We start from the raw sequence: 6,074 nt of genomic DNA, 5'->3' as shown, positions 1-6,074 counted from the left end.
AAGTAAGAGTTGGGAACGGAAAATTGGAGGTGTGATCTGAAAAACTCTTATTATCTATTATGTCACTGAATTCTATGAAAGGACTTGTGACCAACATAAATCATTCTGGGATGGTTTTAAATACTATTTTAACTGTTTGGAAGGAAATCAGATCCTCCGAGGGGAGACCATCTTCTCATTCAATCCATAAAAATTAGAGTAAAGCTTCACCAGGCCACTGGGTTTGTAATGTTCAGTCTTGAGGGCTAATCTTGCCTAATTTCTTCATGAAAGAAGCGTCCTGAAGATGCTTGCCCTGTTTCTCAGTTACTGGAGGTTCCCTCAGGCCCCCCTCACCTTTTGGTTTCTTATTTCTTACCTCCTGTCTCACATCCCTTACTAATAGCAACTGTAAAGCAGTAGTTATTAAATGGTTATGAAACTTTGATTTGAAACCAAGATGATTATGTTGTTTGGGAGGGAAGGGAAAATGGACTAAATAAAAGGGAGTGACTCTGAGCTGTTAAGAAGGAGAAGACCATTAATAGCCACATCTTGATTTTGTTCCGAAGCCATCCGAAAGAGTCAGGGAACAAGGTGATAATAAGAGCAAATGCGTTCCTCAAACAAAGGAGCAGACAGCAGGGGACAGCAGTTCAGGGAAAGAGGCAAGCGTTAGGGAGAGCGTGCAAAAGAAGATGCGCTAATCCCTCTGAATCATACTGGCAGGAGCACGGGCCGTTTGAACTCCTTGGCAACTTCAGCGTGGACTCAAAGTGGATTGTGAGGAATGAGAACAAAAGAAAAGTTCACTCTGAGTTCCTCTTGTCAGAGCAGGGGAAATTGCTTTGAGGCCAGCACTAGAAGATGCTAATGGCAGAAGGCAGAACTGAGTCAAAGAAGAAAATAAAAATGTGTCAGGTCACTGGGAGCTTGCCTAATGTAAAGTGAGATAAAATCACTACTGACAAGACATTCAGCCTAGGTCCCACCGTGTACTGCTGTGTCGGCTCAGCTAGCAAAAATCTGAAGATAATGCCTCAACTGCTCGGAGAATACTCCTTCCCTAGACAAACAGTAATTGAGCTCTCACTGTGTCGGCCGAGACTAGTGCTGTTAAGTGCTGGAAGGTGCGATAGGAACCCTTATGTCCTTGGACCATCTGGTTTTGTGAGCCAGAAAGGATCCTTGGAAAGGGGTACTGGGAAACCACTGCTGACCCTGGAAGGGCACAGCCCAGCAGAAAATAGGGTAGGATGCAGGAGAGTCAAAGTGTAACTGGAAAGAGAGGCTTCTCTTTAAACGCCTTAAGAAGAAAGAAAGACACAGTGACTGAAAGTCTTTCTTCTCCAGGCCTCACAGTTCTCAACAATAAATCAAAAAGTTGAACAGGCAATCATACCTTCCCTTTGGGCAGGTTTGGAATGGTTTTAGGAGTTATCTGGGGATCATGCCAGGGAGCTGAGACAACATGGGGGATCTCTTCTGTTGAAAAAATAATATTACCTTATTGAATTCTCACAATCAAATACTGCCAACTAGCATTGCTTCCATTCATGCATCACTAAAAACAAACAGATATTTCCTTGGTATTTCCAAATACCAAATACCCATTACTCTTGCCTGGAAAATCCCATGGACGGAGGAGCCTGGTAGACTGTAGTCCATGGGGTTGCTAAGAGTTGGACATGACCGAGCGACTTAACTTTGACTTTTCACTTTCATGCATTGGAGAAGGAAACGGCAACCTACTCCAGTGTTCTTGCCTAGAGAATCCCAGGGATGGGGGAGCCTGATGGGCTGCCATCTATGGGGTTGCACAGAGTCGGACATGACTGAGGCGACTTAGCAGCAGCAGCAGCAGCAGCAGCAAAATTTGAACTTAAAATGCACCTTGATTAATATGTGAACCAGTAATTTTTTTAAGTAATTTTTTTTTAACCAGGAATTTTTTTTAACAATTCCGTTCCTAACATGAAACTGAAAGTGTAGTCACTCAGTTGTGTCCGCCCCTGAGGACTGTAGCCTGCCAGGCTTCTCTGTCCGTGGAATTCTCTAGTCAAGAATACTGGAGTGGGTTGCCATTCTCTTCTCCAGGGGATCTTCCTGACCCAGGGATTGAGCCCCAGTCTTCTGCATTGCAGGCAGATTGTTTACTTTCCGAGCCACCAGGGAATGGGGCTCTCTTAATGTGGAAATCTGTAATCAGCTGCAGGAGCTAGAAACTCTAGGTGTTTTTTCTGTATATGTTGATGCATCGCTGAAAAACTTTAAATGTTAAAGATGCCAGTCTTCCCTCCAGATTCTAAACCAAGGGTTGCAAACTAGGCACACTTAGGTTTTGCCTGACTAGCAGAATATTTTTTAAAAAATTGATCCAGCATTTACAAGTTGTGAGTTTCAGTGTTCTGTGATGACCTAGAGGGGTGGGCTTGAGGGGGAGGCTCAGGGAGGAGGTATATGTATACTTACAGCTGATTCATTTTGTTTTACAGCAGAAACTAGCACAATGTTGTAAAGCAATTATACTCCAGTAATAAAATAAATAATAATAAATTATGATGAAAATGCAAAAAAAAAGAGAAGCATTTATCTGAAAATGCAGATTTGTTGGCTACTCTGAAAGATTGGAAGACGTGGCAACACTGGATCCACAGCAATTAGCGAGAGGTGGGTAGCAGCCATCCTGTTTGGATGGGGCATCTGCTCCCGTTTGACCATCCCCACCAGTCACATTAGGGTGACCACATAACTTGGCCAAACCTGGGCACTTCTGAGAGTAAAAGGGGTGCTATTAGTAATGATGCCTGGACCACAGACCTAAATCAGGACTGCTGTGGGTAATGAGGATGTATATAGTTAACCTCACTTCACACTATTACACTGGACTTTCTTTTCTGATTTGCCCATCTATGAATTTGGTTATATGGTCATAAGTTAGGGATTCCCATGAGGAAGAAGGGAGACAAAAGGTGTAAAACGAGCAAGAGACCTAAAGGGCGAAAAAAAATAAAAGAAATGAGACAAAGCCTATTACAGTGAATGCCAATTACACCAAACCTTCAGGTAAAGGCAGAGCCTTGCTGGTGGCTGGCTCAGCATGGAAGTTTGACCTTCCTGGCTCCCTGCCCTACACAGCACTGTCAGTTTTAATAAGCTGTAATCCTGTCGCTATGAGCAAGACTAATCAAACTGCAGAGAGCAGCCTGTTCCTAATCAGGAAGGCACAGGATAATCATTTAACTCTGTGGTTTCTCAGTGAGCTCCAAGCTGCTTCAACAGAAAAAAAAACATCCTGGAGAAGATGGTTGCTTACACACTCTAATCTTGACCTTTTGATGGCCTTTGTTTGAAATTTTATTAAAATTCTTTAATTACACAAATATTTAGTTTGAAAAATGTGTTAAAAAATCTCTTCCCTTTATTCCCAGAGAATAATAAAATATCCACCACCCCCCCCACACCCCAAAAGCATATAGGAAACCTCAGACTCTACTGATTTCTCAAGAGTCTACTTTAACTGATCACAGACCCAAACTCTCTCCCTGGTGGCTCAGATGGTAAAGAATCTGCTTGAAATGTGGGGGACCCACGTTCGATCCCTGGGTTAGGAAGATCCCCTGGAGAAGGGGATAGCTATCCTGCCCACTCCACTATCGTTGCCTTGAGAATTCCATGGACAGAGGAGCCTGGTGGGCTACAGTTCATGGGATTGCAAAGAGTTGAACACAACTGAATGACTGACCCTTTCTGAAAGAGTCAATTCCTAGGCAGGTTGATAAGAAATCCAAGGGTCCTTGAGGAGAGAGGGGTCTGAGGTTCTCAAGGAGATAGGGGTCTGGAATTCTCAAGGAGGAGGAAAGGACAAACTTTTTTTTTTCTCCTCTCTACATTCCTTAGTCACATAAAACAGTTTTTTCTTTAAGCCCGAAAGTGATGATTATACAAGTTCAGTTCAGTCGCTCAGTCGTGTCCAACTCTTTGCGACCCCATGGACTGCAGCAAGCCAGGCCTCCCTGTCCATCACCAACTCCCAGAGTTTACTCAAACATATCCATTGAGTTGGTGATGCCATCCAACCGTTTCATCCTCTGTCGTCCCCTTCTCTTTCTGCCTTCAATCTTTCCCAACATCGGGGTCTTTTCAAATGAGTGAGCTCTTTGCATCAGGTGGCCAAAGTATTGGAGTTTCAGCTTCAATATCAGTCTTTCCAATGAATATTCAGGACTGATTTCCTTTAGGATGGACTGGTTGGATCTCCTTGCAGTCCAAGGGACTCTCAAGAGTCTTCTCCAGCACCACAGTTCAGAAGTATCAATTCTTCGGCACTCAGCTTTCCTCACAGTCCAACTCTCACATCCATACATGACCACTAGAAAAACCATAGCCTTGACTAGATGGACCTTTGTTGACAAAGTAATGTCTCTGCTTTTTAATATGCTATCTAGGTTGGTCAGAGCTTTTCTTCCAAGGAGCAAGCGTCTTTTAATTTCATGGCTGCAGTCACCATCTACAGTGATTTTGGAGCCCCCCAAAATAAAGTCAGCCACTGTTTCTCCATCTATTTGCCATGAAGTGATGGGATCAGATACCATGATCTGTTTTCTGAATGTTGAGCTTTAAGCCAACTTTTTCACTCTCCTCTTTCACTTTCATCAAGAGGCTCTTTAGTTCTTTACTTTCTGCCATCACGGTGGTATCATCTGCATATCTGAGGTTATTGACATTTCTCCCAGCAATCTTGATTCCAGCTTGTGCTTCATCCAGTCCAGCATTTCTCATGATGTACTCTGCATAGAAGTTAAATAAGCAGGGTGACAATATACAGCCTTGATGTACTCCTTTTCCTATTTGGAACCAGTCTGTTGTTCCATGTCCAGTTCTAACTGTTGCTTCCTGACCTGCATATAGGTTTCTCAAGAGGCAGGTCAGGTGGTCTGGTATACAACAAACAACTCAGTTTAAACTCTGTACTAGGGATTATATAACAACAATGTATCCTGCTTTAGGACAGTTTCTCCTTCCTGAAAACCTTCTGACTAATCCTGATATCTTAGAATGTATATTATGGGAATGGGTCTGGCAGGATCTTTCTATTATTAAATTCTAATCCTGTTATCCTAGAATGTAAATTGTGGAGTGGATCTGTAAAATTTTTACAACCTTGAGACATTCTTTTGATTTATTGTAGTAACTAATTTTAAAAGTATATAATTCCCTTGCTTCGACTAGCTAGTGGGGCACCCTCCGCCCCCTTCTGATGTCTATGTCAGAAGCTTCTATGTCCCTTTCCACTTCTGCCACACAAGAGCCCTGAGTGGTCAAGCCTGGTCTCTGGTCCCAAGCCAAAATTTCGGAGATCACAAATCTGACATCATTCACTGTAAGCTATCATTTCCAAATCCGCTCTATACCATTCAAGTTGTGATTATGGTCCCCAAACTGGGCTTGGGCGAATTAGGGGACATAGAATGGCAACTCACATCAAGTACCTACAGACCGATAGGTGTCAACATGGTAGTGTGGGCCACACAGGCCAGTGCCAGCTATTTCCCAGCAGAGCAGTGGGAGCCAGGACTGAGCTCCAGTAAAGCTCCAGAAGCCCCCTGCACCTCAGGGCCAGAAGGCTTCTCTCTTCATTCTGTGCTTCAGGAAGAGGCTAGTGCAATGGTTAACTTGAGTTTTAGGCAGATGGAGCCAAGTCTAACCTGGGAGCTGACTAGTGGCAGGCTTTTGGGAAACCACTCAACCTTCCAGAAATTCCTGGTATGGCTCAAGGAGACAACTCAATCTTCTTGAAACTCAAGCTAGGAATAATATCAGTCAATGAGATATGTGTGGAAAGCATTTACTAAGGTGCCTGGCACAGTAAAATATTTCATGCTGCTGCTGCTGCTGCTAAGTTGCTTCAGTCGTGTCTGACTCTGTGCGACCCCACGGACAGCAGCCCACCAGGCTCCCCCATCCCTGGGATTCTCCAGGCAAGAATACTGGAGTGGGCTGCCACCTCCTTCTCCAATGCGTGAAAGTGAAAAGTGAAAGTGAAGTCACCCAATCATGTCCGACCCCCAGCGACCCCATGGACTGCAGCCCAC

The sequence above is a fragment of the Ovis canadensis genome, chromosome 1 (genome assembly GCF_042477335.2).
Source record: "Ovis canadensis isolate MfBH-ARS-UI-01 breed Bighorn chromosome 1, ARS-UI_OviCan_v2, whole genome shotgun sequence".
Classification (NCBI taxonomy): Eukaryota; Metazoa; Chordata; class Mammalia; order Artiodactyla; family Bovidae; genus Ovis; species Ovis canadensis.
The sequence above is the reverse complement of the archived record's forward strand: the minus strand, read 5'-3'. Positions refer to the sequence as shown.